At 39.0% G+C, this 7,309-nt stretch overlaps 1 non-coding gene across 1 annotated transcript; it reads left to right on the plus strand.

Annotated features, from left to right (window-relative positions):
* Window positions 1–2,830: 2,830 nt before the first annotated feature.
* TRNAK-CUU (transfer RNA lysine (anticodon CUU)) lies at window positions 2,831–2,903 on the plus strand. Its single transcript has one exon. It is a non-coding gene; the product is annotated as a tRNA-Lys (tRNA).
* Window positions 2,904–7,309: the final 4,406 nt, after the last annotated feature.

Below are 7,309 nucleotides of genomic sequence, written 5' to 3' on the forward strand. Positions count from 1 at the left end.
GAGAGGTAGACATGGGACCAGATATTGGGGTTTGGATTTTAATCTGAAGGCAATCAGCATTTTTTTTAAACTGCTGAATATTTCAGTGTGTATTTTCCCCAAAACAAGAACATTATTTTACATATCCACAGTACAATTATGAAAATCATCAAATTAACAATACTATTTTCTAATTTACCGACTTTGTTTAGATTTTGGTAATTCATTCAATAATGCCTGTCATAGCAAAAGAAAATTCAAAATCACACATTGCATTCGGTTGTCATGTCTCTAGTCTCCTTTAATCTGGAAAATAGTTGCTTAATATTTCTTTAGGTTTCGTAGCATTAACATTTTTGAAGAATACAAATCATTTGTAGGATATTCCTCAATTTAGGTTTGAATGATGTCTTTTCATGATTGGGTTCAGGTGATGCATTTTGGGCAGGAATGCCACAAAAGTAACCTTGTATTCGTATTAGAGCATCCTATTAGGAGGCACACGATGTCAGTTTGTTCCATTACTGATGATGTTAACTTTGATCACTTGCTTAATATTTCTCTACTATAAAGTTTCTATTTTGTCCTTTCTAGTTAATAAATATCTTGTGAAGAAATATTTTGAGACTATGTAAATATCCTGGTACTCCTCAACCTTTCACCCACTAATTATGGTATCCAATGATTCTTATTTGAATCAATTATTATTATGATGATTGCCAAATGGTGATTTTCTAATTCCGTCATTCCTTCCACATTTATTATTGGCTTTCTACTGTGAGGTCATCAGTAGTTTTTTAAGCAGATTTATGATCTAATTTAAGTTATTAAATGATCTCTATTGCTTCTGTGTCAAGAATGATAGATAAGGGGAAGAATAGAAGCACAGAGACTACTTAGAAAGCTATTGCAGTCCTGTGGGCAAGCAGTAAAGGAGAGTGATTTGGACTAGAGCGGTGGCAGTTGAGGTGGAAATGTGTGGATGTAGAAAGTAAGGGAAAAAGAGGAATTTCAGTTGCTTCTTCCTGCTAATGATGCATTGTAATTAGCGGTTAGTTTTTATTCTTGAACAAAGAGATTAATAAAGGATTTGAATTTACTTGGAAAGCTAGCCATTTAATTTACCTAACTCTCACTGAAATATTCTAGTTGTAATTTTTTCATGAGGGATCCTGATTTAGACCAGAGTAGGCCAAGAAAGTGCTCAAGAATATGGTTGTAGGAGGGTTTGCCTTGAAGATAAACTACAAGTACTCGAAACTTGTTCAGGGGTCCAGTTCAACTTTTAACTAACTTCACTGTGTGTATAAACACTATTTGTGTGTGACAAACACTAATGCCTAGTACCTACCATATATTCATTAATAATAAAGAATTTGGAGCTCTTTCTAAACTCATTGTCAGATTAGCTGCCTATTTTTGGGATGGGTTGTTGATTTATCTTGTATCTTGGAAGAATGCAATGAATTGGGGCCTCAGATTGTTGATTATTTGATTCATTAGAAAACTTAAAAGGTGTGGTTATGGATTTGTTTGTTTGTTTTAACTATATTACTCCAAATTACTTTTCGAAGTAGTGCATATAAAATCAGTATGTGATTTACATACGTCTTTCTTATAGGGTAAGTTTTTGATGTCATCAGTCTGTTTTATACTTCTGTCTATTAGAATACATAACACATGGTAGGTACTTAATAAGTGTGTCAAAAATGCAAAGAAATACAAATTCACTTCCCACTTACGTTCTACCAAGTTATAAAATAATAAAAAATAAACCAGAGTTTGGAATTGCAAGAGAAAATTGTTAGTGAATAATTAATATTTTAAGCTTGAAAATGTTTAAATATTCTATTTAAATCCTAGGTGTACTTTGAGGAATCTAAAAACATATAATATTATTTTATGCCATACCCTACTATTATTTTTTTAATTAATTAGCTCAGGAAACGTGATGCCCAATGTCATCTAAGTACCGTCTTTTAGGGATAATATCCCAAGAATTCTGTTATTTCCGGGTGAACAATTAGGCTTCAACTCGCCGCTGTTCTGAGCAGTAGAAAAGACACTACCCCCATAACAGAAATTAGCAGAGTTCTTTATCTAGAGAAGTACTAGTATCCCAGAATATATATTTTTTCATAGGCGATTGATTATTCCATTGTCTCAGCTAGTCATAATTTGATTAAAATCAATTCTTCTCTTTTCCTCTTAGAATTAACATTCTTTACCATAATTCAGTGACTCTATATAATCTTTTCCTCTCAGCTTCTGCCCTTTGAGCTGAATGCTAATAACAACTTCTGAGGGTCCTATCTCTCGATTGTTAGGCAGTTACCTGAAAGAAGCCTTATTTTAATTGAAACAGAATTCCCTTCCTCAATTGAACTTTCCTTGACTAGATCATATTAAAGGAAAATAAGTAAGCTCTACTGTTGTTCAGTCTAACTAACGTCTTAGAGGTTGGACTTTGTTTTTTAATGCTTCGCCCAAAATTGTAGGAATCCAGTATGTCATTTGCTAGAAGGTGGATAGCCCTGATATGTGTTTATGTAAAGAAGATAACATATTGGGCAGTAAATATTTTAAAACACTTCAGAAAAAAGATTCAATGACTCTGTAATGATAAAGACTTGCGTAAGTTTTCGGTGATCTTGGGATACACACAATAAAAATTATTAAATCTAAGTTCAATTAAAGAAATGTTTTTAAAAATTCTTATAAATAATTTGGAAGTGCATATCTAATAGTATGCTACAAATTTTTTATTATAAGTAAAAAATAATGTGGTGAAATAAAACCAAATGTAGTTAAACACATCAAAAGATAGAAAAGCAAGAGCTGACTCACAAGCGCCCGGCTAGCTCAGTCGGTAGAGCATGGGACTCTTAATCCCAGGGTCGTGGGTTCGAGCCCCACGTTGGGCGTAGTGTCACTTTTGGTGGTAAATTTAATTTTCCCTATACACTTTAAGGGTTCGCCAAAGCATTATAACTAAGGAGAGTTCTTTAAACCCAATTAATTTAAATACTTTCAACATTAACCAGATCCCTGAGAAAAAGATTTCATTTTGCAAACGACGCACGTCTCAAACTGCGCTTGCGCACTTGAAGGCAGAGGTTCCTCTTCCTTTCCGCGATCCCTCCGCAACCTCCTCCTAAAGCACAGGGGAAACCGAAAGACCACTGTTTCAAGTTGAGACTGGTTTTCTGTGTTACTATGCATACTTTATGAGCCCCAATTTTGGCAGCTTTTCTAAAGCTTAAAGAGATCCTATGCAAAAGCAGTTGGGGAGGTTGGAGGACTTCAAGAAAATGTCTTCGTTATTTTACATTTTCTTCCTCTCTCAATGTAGGGCCTGTCCTGGAGTGGGGAAGGGAGGGAATATCCCCTGGAGAAATATACAGTGAGAAATTATTCTTTCTGTGTTCAGATCTGTACAACCACTGCATACATCAGGTTTTCTTTCATTGCTCTTGGGACTATATTTGGGATCTATCCATCCAGTTGTATGGATATTAGGAAGTTAATATTCTTGGAAAGGTGAGGCCCTTTGAAACAAGCACGAAAGAACTGAGATATGAAAATTCGGATGGGCAATCAGGTATTGGTGGGAGGCAGGACTTCCGCCTTTTTCCCTCTTCACTGAGAACTTTGAAGTAATGAGAAAGAGAACGTCCACACACGGGACCACCACATCCAGGCACGTTCCAGTATCTCACTCAAGCGACTATGTAGGTGAACGATCGCTGCTCCTACCTGAAGCCAACCCACCGAAGCAGTACGTTGTTCCTATACCTCCGCGTGTCACCCACCAGCTCTCCTCCAATTTTCCTCTCCTCTTGATTGTTCCCTTCAACATATAAACATGCTGTTATGTGTCTATCTTAAAAACTTTGACCTGGTTTTCTTGCAGGCTACCATTCTATTTCTTTGTTCCCCTTTGGAGAAAGTCACACACTCCCGCCCCCAGTCGCCGACGCTCACCTTTCCGCTTCTCTCATCTCTAAACCCTGACAATGCCCTTCAGCCAAAAAAAACAAAAAAACAAAAACAATAACAAAAAAAAAAACAAAAAACACCGATAGGTGAACAAGTTCGGTTTGTTACTCATGGCAGCGAGGGAAAACTGCAGGATGATTCAGTAAGAGAGTGTTAGAACATATTATAGGAGCTAGGCTTCAGTTGGGTAATTTGGGGGAGGGTCTAAAGGAAATGAGGGCTCCTTCTGGATTGGATGTTCTCAGAAAGCGAGGGCAATTCTATGATCTTATTAACTCTTTATCTATAGGGAGAGCTGACTAAAGGAGGGATAAAGCTGACTGAGTAAAGTAACAGTCACTCACTTAGCAAGAGAGGAGGATGTTTGGTGTTTTGAGTTGGACAGTGATCAACTTGCCTAAAGTGGATGTTCTCTGAGATGTCAATTCCAAGTCCAGGCTTCCTTCACGTCTAACCAACGGACTATTCACCAGGGGTTCCCACAACTCTCTCCTCAGGTTTGGTAATTTCCTAGAACTGATAATTTCCTAGAACGGCTCACGGAACTCAGGAAAAGAGTTTACTTACTCCTGATTTATAATAAAGGATACAACTCAGGAACAGCCAAATGGAAGAGATGCATAAGACAAGGTACCTAGAAGCTCGGAGCTTCCATGCCCTCTATGCCCTCTCCTTGCAGCTACCCTCCCTGCACCTGGATGTGTTCACCATCCTGGAAGCTCTTGGAACCCTGGGGCTTAGGAATTTTTATGGAGACTTCTAACTCCATTTCCAGCCCCTCCCCTATCCCTGGAGGATGGGCAGTGGGGCTAATAGTTCTAACCTTCTAATCATGGCTTGATCTTTGGTGACCAGGCCTCATCCTGGAGCTATCCAAGAGCCCACCAAGAGTCACCTCGTTAGAAAAAAGACCTATCCCCTATCACTCAGGAAACTGCAAGGGTTTTAGCACCTCCGTGTCAGGAACCAGGGCCAAATACATATTATGTTACACTTGCCTAATTTGTCTTTGTTCAAGCTACTAAGAAATGAGCACAACCCCAATCACCCTGTTCTAATTAGCAACCACTCCACCATCCACTTTACCCTACACTATTTTTCCCATAGAAAGTATGATCTTTTTTTTTTTAAAGATTTTATTTATTTATTTATTTTCCCCCCAAAGCCCCAGTAGATAGTTGTATGTCATAGCTGCACATCCTTCTAGTTGCCGTATGTGGGACGCGGCCTCAGCATGGCCGGAGAAGCAGTGCATCAGTGCGCGCCCGGGATCCGGGCCCCGGCCGCCAGCAGTGGAGCGCGCACACTTAACCGCTAAGCCACGGGGCCGGCCCGAAAGTATGATCTTCTAACTTAGTATGTTATCATCTTTCTCTTCACTTTCTCCCAACCCCTTGGAATGTACATCTACAAAAGCAGGATTTTTGTCTTTACCCACTAATGGATCTCAAGCACCTAAATTAGTATCTGGCAGATGTTCCATAAATATGTGTTGAACTAGTGAGTTAAGAAAGGTGTATTAGCTTCCTAGGGCTGCCATAACAAAGTACCACAAACTGGGTGGCTTAAAACAGCAAAAATTTATTGTCTCACAGTTCTAGAGGCTGGAAGCTGGAAATCAAGGTGTAGGCACAGTCGTATTCTCAAAACCTCTCTTGAAGAATCTATTCTATGCTTCTTGCTCTTAGCTTTCTGGTGTCACCAGCAATCCTTGGTGTTCCTTGGCTTGCAGCTGCATAACTCCAATCTCTGCCTCGGTTGTCACACATTTTCTCCCTGTGAACTCTTCTCACATGGCATTTTCCTCTTTTTATAAGAACACCAGTCATAGTGAATTAGGCCACCCTAATGACCTCATCTTAATTTGATTACATCTGCAAAGACTCTTTTCCAAATAAGGTCACATTTACAGGTACTGAGGGTTAGGACGTCAACATATCTTTCTGGGGCAAACAATTCAACCCCTAACCCAGGGCTCCATTCCTTAACCTCAGCCACTAGGTGTCTGCCACTTTAGAGCTAGCTATAAAGCTCTGTTTGTCAGAGATCTTATTTTTCGTATTATTCAATGATAGAAAACTTCTCATAAATACCAAATTCAACAAAAGATAGAATTTTAAAAATTATGTTTACTGCAAAAAATGATATTAATAAAATAGTGAATGCATACAATTGACAATTAATAGTACACCTATTCCTGGCAATCCCACTGGGAGGTTCTAAAGATAAGAAATCAACAGGCTTTTTTTTTTTTTTTTGGTGAGGAAGATTGGCCCTAAGCTCATATCCATTGCCAGTCTTCCTCTTTTTGCTAAGGAAGATTAGCCCTGAGCTAACATCTGAGCCTATCTTCCTCTATTTTGTATATGGGATGCTGCCACAGCATGGCTTGAATAGCGGTGCACAGGTCTGCACCCAGATCAAAACCCGAGAACTCCGGGCCACAGAAGCAGAGCACGGGAACTTAACCACTACCCCACCGGGCTGGCCCCCACAGGCTTTGATCTTATGGAGCTTATATTCCAGAAAGGAAGACAAAGCCTGTACAGAAACAATCCCAAGCGGAAAGCTGTAAGTGCCTCAGTTACAGATAATGTGCTCACGGGCAAGAGCACTCCTCTAGGGGAAAGGGTGCTGTGGAAGAGCGGCGGGCCCAGAGCAGAGAGGACTCGCACTTGTAGGAATGAATACATCAGGAAACTGGATGGCAAAATTGAACTTTCATAATTTTATTCACTGGTTTAACATGGTTTTTAAGTTCTTCATAATCTAATCCTAAATTACAATTAGCAGTGCCTCGTCTCAATGCCCAATGCTTTAAGATTTTGCATAGAGAATTCAGTCCACACAGCCTGGAATAACCCAGTAATAACCCAACAATTCAGTAGAATTATTGAAATTCTACTCACCTTTCAGGAACAAGGTCAAAAGCCTCCTCTGTGAAGCTTTCCTTGACTCCCTGGTCAGAACTAACTACATCACTAACAAGCAACTGATACCCTTTATGGCCCCTACCACATTCTGCTTTGTATCATCACTTGTGTACACATCCACTTCTATTAACCTGAAAACCTCCTAAGGGCAAAGGTCCACGTCTTACTGTTGTAGCATTTACAGTGTCTAAATGTACCCTTACCAGGTACACAGCAGAGTCAATAAATATTGAATGAATCTTAGTCTTGGGCTTCTAAAGTAGTAGAATATGGTGATAAAATAGAGCTATAACTATTTTAAAATATAAAAATGAATCCTTTTTTATTCTCTTTTTTTTTGTGAGGAAGATCAGCCCTGAGTTAACATCCATGCCAATCCTCCTCTTTTTGCTGAGGAA

This window comes from Ceratotherium simum, chromosome 24 (genome assembly GCF_057802395.1).
Source record: "Ceratotherium simum simum isolate JZ-2026a chromosome 24, ASM5780239v1, whole genome shotgun sequence".
In the NCBI taxonomy this organism is placed as follows: domain Eukaryota; kingdom Metazoa; phylum Chordata; class Mammalia; order Perissodactyla; family Rhinocerotidae; genus Ceratotherium; species Ceratotherium simum.